Raw genomic sequence first — 11012 nt, forward strand, 5'->3', positions numbered from 1 at the left:
TGAGTTTTTAGTGTTGAAGGTTCAGGCTCCATTCCCTGCACTCATTGCTGTTGTGTACAGACCCCCTGACTACAGTTTGACACCATTCATGCAAAACCTGGTAAGTCTTTTAGATTCACTTGAAATAATGGACTGTCACCCAATCATTGTGTGTGGAGATTTTAATGAGAACCAGTTGCAGAGTGGAAGAAAACAGATTCTGGAGCAGTTTCAGTCGAGAGGGTATTCACAGCTGATCACTTCTGCCACTACAGACAAGAACACCCTGCTTGACCTCATTTTTATTTCTCAGCCACAGAAATGTCTGTATTCAGGTGTTCTGAGATCATATTACAGTTACCACAACCCTGTCTTTTGTGTCCTGTCCTCGAGCCAATCATGAAGTCGTCTGGTGAGTTTTGAAACAATTACAGATCATGTTTGTTACAGAGTTTACTGATTGTAGAGCATGAAAAAGATTTTTCATTGAAAAAAGGGTCTTCCCTACTCTGTCTGTCAGAAGACCCTTTCTTATTGCAATGTTATTAATCATTTCACCAAATCATTGTTGAACTTCATGCAGAGCAGAGAACATCTGCTATCATGCACCTCTGATCTGAAATGTGCTGCAACATTTATTAAACCAACATCATTTCTTTTATTCTCATGTTTTAAATGACTAAATCTTTTTACTGTGACGTATGTAGCTCAACAAACTAGATCTTCCCCTCCAAGGGCTTGAAAATATGAAATAGTAAATAAATCCCACATAAATGCAGGTATTTATTATGGCTCACATGAATAAATACAGACAATTATATTTTCTTGATTATAGTAGCTTTTGTAGAATCAAAAGTTTTTGTGATGAATGAGGTTTTGCTTATCATGTTTTACAGGTAAAAAATGTCAAAAGTTATAAACTATCTTTAGGCTACCAGAGATGTCTATAATGATACATTATGTAGAGAAAAACATTAGTACAGCTTACAGAATATGTATAAAAACTGATTTAGAAGTAAATGGATAGTTTTCTGAAAGTTCCCGACTACAGTTTAACACCACCCACCCAGATCAGCCCCCAAGTGTCTATGTAATGCTGGTATGGTGTGTGAGTTTGACTTGGCCTTTATCCGGGTGGGTTTGGGTTTGGGTGGATAAAGGCCAAGTCAGAATTCTCTGAGCAGCTGGAAAAAGCTGCTAATAAACAAAGACATCAAAAAGTGTGGGCTTTAGGTGTAGCCCCCGCTTTCTGATGCACTAATTAGACTTAGTAACCGACACCCCATACCAGCATTACATAGACACTTGGGGGCTGAGCTGGGTGGGTGGTGTTATAAGCACGTGTTTTGTTAGATATATTTTTTCAGACACCATCTTCATGAACTGCTGAGCCAAACCTGATCCATCAGTGCTGGACTGCACAGATAACTACATGCCACAAGGAGACTGCTGTGTTATGAATTGCCATACCAGTGTGTCTTCAATGGAGAAGATGACACACCCATCACCTGACCTCCTGCCTGATCTGGAGACCATCATCATGCTACCACACTACACACCTCTGAGACCATCAATGATGACTCATACTGAGGAAACTGTATTTCCTGTCAGAGATGCTCAGTGATCCTCAGAGCAGAGAGAGGTATCATTCTTTATCTTTGATAAAAAAAAATGTCAGTGTTTTTAATTCAATTAATTAATTTAAATCCTGTTTATTGCATAAATAATTCCACACTCAAATGATTATACTTGTTGACACTTTTTGAGTTTTAATTCACATTATGGATTACAAATCTATGCTTTTTCTACTCTGTCTCTCTGTGCAGGTATTGCTTGTCTTCTGAGTTCTTCCGTGTCCCAACTGAGGCCTTCAAACCTCATTGCAGAGCTCATGTCTTTCCTCACCATCATGTGAGTGTGAGATTGCTCTGGATTCTGGTTATGTGGCCTGCAGCACCTATAAGGTATTTCAACATTGTTCATTGTATAACTTATTTGTAGTTTTTAGGGTTTCTACAGACAAAAAAAATGTTCCTTTTTCTGTATTTTTTAGAACAAGCTCGTCCAGTGTGCCTGCATTCCAGCTTCTTAGACTCTACGCAAGTGGACAGAGTATCAGTGTTTGGCCACTCTTACAGACACTGACTTCTGTCAATTCACTTCTACTGATCGGGCACCTCACTCCAGGAAGACAGAGGGCTGCAAGCCTGTCATCATTTCCAGTGTGGCTTTGTATTCTTGGGGTAGCATCAGATTTTTCCCACAAATATTCAAAGGTAACACTTGTTTTAAGCTTAGTTATTAAATCAAAAGTCTTCCCTTGTGTCATGTCTGTGAAGGTTCTCATGATGTCCTTTGATGTAGTCTCTCTCTTCACTTGCATACCCACTACAGAGGCAGTGGAGACTGTCAGAAAACGACTGCAAGAAGACAGCTCCTTGGAAGACAGGACCAACTTCACACCCGATCAGATGTGCACACTGTTAGACCTCTGCCTCACCACTACATATTTCAAATACAACGAGGGTTTCTACAGACAAAAACATGGCTGTGCCATGGGTTCCCCTGTGTCACCTGTTGTAGCCAACCTTTACATGGAGGAAGTGGAAAGGAAGGCTCTTGGCTCTTTCAAAGGAAGAGTACCCAGCCACTGGTACAGATATGTAGATGACACCTGGGTCAAAATCAAAAGGCAAAAAGTGGAATCCTTCACTGCGCACATCAACGCTGTGGATAAAAACATCAAGTTCACCAGGGAAGACACAAAGGACGACTGTTTGCTTTTCCTGGACTGCGCTGTGCACATTGAAGAGAACGGCAAACTCAACATCGAAGTTTACCGGAAGCCCACACACACGGACCAGTACCTCCTCTTTGACTCCCATCACCCTCTGGAACACAAACTTGGAGTAATTAGGACACATCCCTCTCCCCCCCCCCCCCCCCCCCCCCCCCCGGGGCAGAACATGTTCCCTCTAAGCCTGAAGGGAAAAAGAAGGAACACACACATGTAAAGGAAGCACTCAAAACGTGTGGCTATCCTAATTGGGCGTTTATAAAGTCAGCAAAGATGCACAGAAAAGAACATCAGATACCAGCGAGGGAGGATAAGAAAGACAGATGCAACAACATTGTCATCCCCTATGTACTAATTAGACTTAGTAACCGACACCCCATACCAGCATTACATAGACACTTGGGGGCTGAGCTGGGTGGGTGGTGTTAAAAGCACTTGTTTTGTAGATATATTTTTTCAGACACGGCACAGTCTCCTTTGTGGCAAAACCTTCAAACTTCACCATCCTCAGCTGAAACAACAACATCTTAACACCATCTTCATGAACTGCTGAGCCAAACTTGATCCATCAGTGCTGGACTGCACAGATAACTACATGCCACAAGGAGACTGCTGTGTTATGAACTGCCATACCAGTGTGTCTTCAATGGAGAAGATGACACACCCATCACCTGACCTCCTGCCTGATCTGGAGACCATCATCATGCTGCCACACTACACACCTCTGAGACCATCAATGATGACTCATACTGAGGAAACTGTATTTCCTGTCAGAGATGCTCAGTGATCCTCAGAGCAGAGAGTGGTATGATTCTTTATCTTTGATTTAAAAAAAAAATGTCAGTGTTTTTTAATTCAATTAATTAATTTAAATCCTGTTTATTGCATAAATAATTCCACACTCAAATGATTATACTTGTTGACACTTTTTGAGTTTTAATTCACATTATGGATTACAAAGCTATGCTTTTTCTACTCTGTCTCTCTGTGCAGGTATTGCTGTCTTCTGAGTTCTTCAGTGTTCCAACTGAGACATTCAAACCTCACTGCAGAGCTCATGTCTTTCCTCACCATCATGTGAGTGTGAGATTGCTCTGGATTCTGGTTATATGGCCTGCAGCACCTATAAGGTATTTCAATATTGTTCATTGTATAACTTATTTGTAGTTTTTAGGCCTTAACACAACTAAAATGTTCCTTTTTCTGTATTTTTTAGAATAAGCTCGTCCAGTGTGCCTGCATTCCAGCTTCACAGAAAAGAACATCAGACACCAGCGAGGGAGGATAAGAAAGACAGACACAACAACATTGTCATCCCCTATGTAGCCGGTGTATCAGAAAAACTCAGGAGAGTTTTCTCCAAATACGACATCCCAGTGTACTTCAGACCCAGTAACACACTCAGACAGAAACTGGTTCACCCGAAAGACAAAACTCCTAAACACAAACTTAACAATGTGGTGTATGCTGTACAGTGCAGCGAGGAATGCCCAGACTTCTACATCGGAGAGACCAAACAGCCACTTCACAAGCACATGGCACAACATAGAAGAGCCACCTCCACGGGACAAGACTCAGCAGTTCATCTGCATCTAAAGGACAAAGGTCAGTCTTTGAGGATGCCAATGTTCACATTTTGGACAGATGGAGGAGTGAAAGAAGCCATTTACGTCCACTGTGAGCGACCATCTTTAAACAGAGGCGGTGGTTTACGACACCAACTGTCTGCCATCTATAATCCAGTTTTGAGTTCCCTCCCCAGACACCGTAACGTCCACTCACATCCTGGGAGTGGGCGTGGGTGATTTCCTGACCTCGGGAAATCACATGATAGGGTGGGGCCAGGTTTCACAATGAGCTCACCCGAAACCCTGGCTGATTGGGACCCACACCCACTTTCACACCTTGGCTCATGTGATTAGGTAGAGGATCATCAGGGGGTTCTTTGTCCCTCTTTGGGGGGAAACTCCCACTGGGTTTAAATCTGGGACTCTCCACCATTGACCCTTAGAACTGAAGAAGCTTCTCGGATGAGAGGTGAAACGTCTTCAAGGAACTCAAAGAAGTCCAGACGCTTTTCTTTCCAAGCTCCTTAGACTTCACTTGTGTTAATTACATTTTATTTGTTGTTGTTTTCTTTTAGATTTATATGCAGTGATTGGATGTGGTGGAGCTTTGTTAACCGTGTGGAAAACATCTGTTTGTGATGATATTTACAATGAGGCTTTAAGGTGACAGTTTTCATGTAATTTCAATCCTCTTACTAAGCAAAAACATGTTTGCAATTAACATATTTTTTCAGTTTTGTCTTTTGGATTTATGGTTAACATTCCTCTGTGACAGCAAATACTAAACTGGTCCAAGTAACCAGCATATCATTGGTCAAAGGCAAAAAGGACCACATGTCACACTAGCAATGAATTTTTGACTGTGTTTGTGTTAGTATAGAGTAGGTCTAACAGTGGTTTTCCACATCTGCTCTAATATATATAGATAATGGGTCAGACATATAAAGTCATTTTGAAAAGTTCATAAAGGTCATTTATATGTGTTCCTCTTTATCATTTTATATCAGGTCACACAACTGACTTGAGTTTTGATCAGAGTAGAACCATAACATTCATGCTAATGGTTCTACTGTTTACAGTTACTTTATGATGGATTTCACCCTGGTCACAGCACTATGTGAAAAGCTGTTAGAGGTAAAGTTAAGCCAATTAATACATCATCATAAGTCACTCTCTAACGCAGGGCAGTGATTATTATTCACTGTAATTTATTCCACAACAATGTTCTTTATTTGATTCTTTAAATATGCACATCGATTGTTTAGCTCTGTGACTCTCCACACCTGAAATATATCACAATGTGGACTTCATTTCGACAGTATTTTGTAGATTGGTACCATATTTATCATCGAATCATCTTGTGCACTTATTAACTAAATGTTGTTTGTTTGTTTTTTTTGTTTGTTTGTTTGGGGGTTTTTTGTTGCCATTTTTACCTTTCACCAACTGTGTAAATTCTGCAATTTTACCTTGGTTTTGTTTCACATCAGTTTATCTGCTGGCTGGTATTCCTGTCTTCCTTCTCTCACCCCAACCGGTCGCAGCAGATGGCCGCCCCTCCCTGAGCCTGGTTCTGCTGGAGGTTTCTTCCTGTTAAAAGGGAGTTTTTCCTTCCCACTGTCGCCAAAGTGCTTGCTCATAGGGGGTCATATGTCATATGATTGTTGGGTTTTTCTCTGTATCTATGAAGCGCCATAAGGCGACTTTTGTTGTGATTTGTTGCTATATAAATTGAATTGAATTGGTTTTCTTTCTTTTCTAATGTTTCTGGTCATTTTTCACAGTTAAACAAGTAACTTTGAGGTTACGTCATCGTTTTCAGCTGTTATCTGTATACATTTTTTTCCTAATAATTACATTTCTGCAAAATTATAGCAGTTCTGGTAAGTTGTAATATTTCTGCCAAGTTATTAATTTTTTAATAAATTATTACATTTCTGCTAAGTTGTAGCTTCTGGTAAACTACAACATTTCTGCTGAATTGTTATGTTTCTTCTAAGTTATTGCATTTCTGCTAAGTTATTACATTTTTGCTAACTTGATGTTCTTCTGCAAAGTTATTAAAATTTCAACAACTTTTTAAACACTGACTTTGATTTCTTCAGCTTCTTCAGCTATTTTCAACTATTTTCAGCAGACAGCTTCAGCTTTACAGTTTCCTCTAAGTGATTGCAGTTCTGCTAAGTTATTCCATTTTAGCAAAGTTCCTTTGCTTCTGCAAAGTTTTTACAATTTCTGCAACTTTTCAGCTTTTTCAGCTACTTTTTGCATACAGCTTCAGCTTTAAGCATCCACACTGCATTTTCGCAGGAAATGCAAATTTTTCTAGTTCTAGTTGCTTCCGTACACTTTTCGCCGTTAAACTACTTCCACAATTTTCAGCCGATTTTCACCGTTCAAATTTTAAACTATTCTGCTATTTTTGCTAATTCCTGCTATGACTTTTGCTATTTTTTGCTATTATACTTTTTAAAATATTAAGCTTTTTTCCTTTAATTTGTCCCATTGAAATGAATGGGAAACTTCTGCAATTCTGCTAAATTTTGCTTGTTTTTGAAACTTAACTACTTCCTCATATTTTCACCTAGAACAACCATTCAAATTTTAAAATGTTCACAAATTATTGGGCTATTCTGGTATGATTCAGCTTTTTCAAATGTTTTACTGTTTTACTTTTATGCCTCTTAAAGTTTTGAGTTGCAAAATTGTGATTTTTCACAAAATACATGCGTTGTTATGGTTGCTATGCTCTTGGCTTCCAGTGTGCCACTGAAGCTTTTGCAGTCTTCTCTTCATGTCCGAACAACTGTTTGCTACTTGTTCAATTTTCACTCAACTTCCACAAATTATACATCAAAACGTAGGTATTTTTGCTGGCTTTCAGAAAATGTCACTATCATTGTTGTGGGATTTATAGAACTTTTGCAAATCTCCTCAGACCAACACAATGTCAGAAAACTCTCCATATAAAGTGAATGGAGAGCTTGTTCAAAATCACCGCTGGATTTCTGTAATGAGAGGCATATTCGAATCGTCATATCTCCTTAACGAAGCAAAGTTAAGACATGAGGCTTGTCCCCGAATATCTTCAGACACCCCTGACGCTCACAATTCAAGAATTTCTTTCTCACCTATTACCGTTCTGAAATGAGTTGGACTTGTTTGAGGGTAGGAAATTCGTCCTTCGCTCAGATTTCTTCAGATTTCAAACTGTGGAAATGAACCACTTTTTTCTCTCGTCATAACTTTTTGTTGGATTTCCACAGAGACCTGAAAATTTCCATGATTGTTCACCAAAGCCTGCTGTCTCTTACGGTGAAAGAATGATATCGATACTCCAAATAGATTTCAAGTCACAAAGCGTTGTTTGAGGGCAAGTCAAGGCAGTTTTTGCTTCGCTCTACTCAGTTATGGTGCATTAGAAGTCAAATATCTTTAATAATTCATATTTTATTGATAAATTGTAAACACTGGAAGATTTCCCCATCTCTTCTGAACAAAACGGTGTAAGAATGACCGCTCTAGCCCCTACGGTTAGGAAATTATGGTCATTTGTTTGAGGGGAGTCCTCACTATGAGAAATAGGCTGCAATAATCCTGTGCCTCTCTGTGTTGCGTGTGTAAAAAGATGCACCTGTTTTGGCGGGAAAAAGTACACAGGCTCTCTGATTGGTGGATTCAAATTCAGCAGCTCCCAGGCTGACCTAGAAACTTACTTCTCTCTCCCTGTGCATTTTTTTGCTGATTTTTTCATTTAACAAGTATATTTGAGGGACCCTCGGCATGTTCAGCATTTTTTCAGCTGTCCATTTTGCTTTTCCAATTTTTCTGTTTAACTTATTACTATTGTGCTAAATCATACTATTTCTGCTATTTTATAAGATTTGTGCCTAATATAGTATTTCTGCTAAATTACAGTATTTCTGCTTTTTATACTATTTGTGCTAAAACATAGTATTTCTACTAAATGTAGTATTTATGCTTAATCATACTATTTCTGCTTTTTATGGGATTTGTGCCTAATATAGTATTTCTGCTTTTTATAGGATTTTTGCTCAAACATAGTATTTCTACTAAATGTAGTGTTTATGCTTAATCATCCTATTTCTGCTTTTTATAGGATTTGTGCTTAATATAGTATTTCTGCTAAATTATAGTATTTCTGCTTTTTATAGTATTTGTGCTAAAACATAGTATTTCTACTAAATGTAGTATTTATGCTTAATCATAGTATTTCTATATATTTCTGCCAGGTCCCCAGGCAGCCAATCCTCTGTGAGGACTTAGACATTCAAATTTTCAAATCAGGGCCTGCACGGTTTCCCAGCCAATCATATATGTGTCCTGAGGCATTCAAATTTGCATATTGGGGCCTTCATGGCTTCTAAGCCAGCCAATCATATCTGAGGGCTGAGGAATTCAAATCCACAAATCAGGGCCTGCACGGCTTCCCAGCCAGCCAATCATATATGTGGTCTCAGGCATTCAAATTTGCATATTGGGGAATTCGTGGCTTCTAAGTCAACAAGTCATCCATGTCATATATCTCTAAAAATTCACATTTTAATGATAAATTGTCAACACTTGAAGATTCCCCCACCTCTTCTGAACAAAACGGTGTAAGAATGACCGCTCTAGCCCCTACGGTTAGGAAATTATGGTCATTTGTTTGAGGGGAGTCCTCACTATGAGAAATAGGCTGCAATAATCCTGTGCCTCTCTGTGTTGCGTGTGTAAAAAGATGCACCTGTTTTGGCGGGAAAAAGTACACAGGCTCTCTGATTGGTGGATTCAAATTCAGCAGCTCCCAGGCTGACCTAGAAACTTACTTCTCTCTCCCTGTGTGTGTGTGTGTGTGTGTGTGTGAGAGAGAGAGAGAGAGAGAGAGAGAGAGAGAGAGAGAGAAAGGCTTTTAATGGGATGATCTCATTGTAAGATTCAAATTCAATATATTTAGACTGGGTGACTGAATTGGATCTTGTGTGTGTGTCTCTCTGTGCATGTGTGTTTCCTTATGTGTACATATTTCTGATTGTGTGGCTGTTATAGATTTTTTTGCCAATTTTTTTCATTTAACAAGTATATTTGAGGGACCCTCAGCATGTTCAGCATTTTTTCAGCTGTCCATTTTGCTTTTCCAATTTTTCTGTTTAACTTATTACTATTGTGCTAAATCATACTATTTCTGCTATTTCATAAGATTTGTGCTTAATATAGTATTTCTGCTTTTTATAGGATTTGTGCTTAATATAGTATTTCTGCTTTTTATAGAATTTGTGCTTAATATAGTATTTCTGCTTTTTATAGAATTTGTGCTTAATATAGTATTTCTGCTACTTTTTGGTACTTGTGCTAAATACAGTATTTCTGCTAAATCATACTATTTCTGCTATTTTATAAGATTTGAGGTAAATATAGTATTTCTGCCAAAACATAGTATTTCTACCAAATATACTATTTCTGATTAACTATAGTTTTTCTACCAAATCATAGTACAGTGTTTCTGCTTTTTATAGGATTTGTGCTTAATATAGTATTTCTGCTTTTTATAGGATTTATGCTTAATATAGTATTTCTGCTAAATGTAGTATTTATGCTTAATCATACTATTTCTATACATTTCTTCTCTTCTGAACAAAACGGTGTAAGAATTAAGAATGACCGTTCAAGCCCTTACAGTTAGGAAATTATGGTCATTTGTTTGAGGGGAATCCTTACTGGATAAGGTTTATATATATATAAATATATTGTCTTTAAAACATCTTTGCAGACTGTCCTGGAGTGGTTGTCTTTTTTGTTTGTTTTTTTAGGTCTGGTGAACTCTATCACCAGCTATTTGGTGTTGGTGTTCAGGAGAAGAGCCTTCTAATAATATTTATTTAACTTATAGAATTAAAGTTCTGCTAGTTTTTTTCTGTAGCAAATAGATATTGTATAAAATATTTAAAATTACCTACATTTTTTATGTTTACAATGCCCATTGTGTGTAATACTGGAATTTCCTACGACCCGTGAACGCCTCATCTTTTACCTGACTGCCGGACATCCGCCTTTCTGCACACTTCGTTGAGTCCGCTCTGGGTGAGTGCTGCGCCTCTGCTTCTCCTCTCCTCTTCTAAATGTCTATACTCTTGTTTGCGCGATTTAACAAGTTCTTGTTAGTGATTTATAAAGCCAGCCGAGGTATAACTCATGTTAAAGTAACACAATGGTTGCTTTTTAGTGAAAAGTTGTCATTTTTGTATGTAAAAGCAGTGTTTGATGAGCTAACGCTAACAACCCAATGCTAACGACTAGCGTTCTTATGAGCCCAGTGTGAAATGAAGATTTGACGGTAAACCACGGTTATTGTGTTGTTTTATTAATTACATTTGGTGTGTTCGTGTTTGTCAGTCTGTTACATAAGGTGCAGTTAGTTCTCTTCACAAATCAGTTGGTTAAAACAGCCTCATTCTTTATGCTGTAAAGTTTTTAACGAACCGCCATCTTAGATTCAGTGTCAGCTGTCGGCAAGATCAAAGGAGCCATTTTACCGCCTCTGACCGAACACGGGAGAAAAAGAGTCACGTTTGTCCAGGTCTTGTGGGTTAATTAAGAGAAAGGAGGGGGGGGAGAAACTGAGGATTAAACATACGCTATGTCCCCACATACACGGGTATTTTTGAAAA

At 38.5% G+C, this 11012-nt stretch overlaps 2 long non-coding RNA genes across 2 annotated transcripts; both read left to right on the top strand.

Annotated features, from left to right (window-relative positions):
- The first annotated feature begins 1813 nt into the window (after positions 1–1813).
- LOC146556056 (uncharacterized) lies at positions 1814–2910 on the top strand. Its single transcript, XR_014888908.1, has 3 exons — positions 1814–1943; positions 2033–2255; positions 2374–2910. It is a non-coding gene; the product is annotated as an uncharacterized LOC146556056 (long non-coding RNA).
- A 32-nt stretch (positions 2911–2942) lies between these two features.
- Positions 2943–6443, top strand: LOC146556057 (uncharacterized). Its single transcript, XR_014888907.1, has 3 exons — positions 2943–3581; positions 3770–3906; positions 3993–6443. It is a non-coding gene; the product is annotated as an uncharacterized LOC146556057 (long non-coding RNA).
- The last annotated feature ends 4569 nt before the right edge of the window (positions 6444–11012 follow it).

The sequence above is a fragment of the Mchenga conophoros genome, linkage group LG16 (genome assembly GCF_057382185.1).
Source record: "Mchenga conophoros isolate Kocher_MC1m ecotype Shallow Benthic linkage group LG16, M_conophoros_male_GT1.1, whole genome shotgun sequence".
In the NCBI taxonomy this organism is placed as follows: Eukaryota; Metazoa; Chordata; class Actinopteri; order Cichliformes; family Cichlidae; genus Mchenga; species Mchenga conophoros.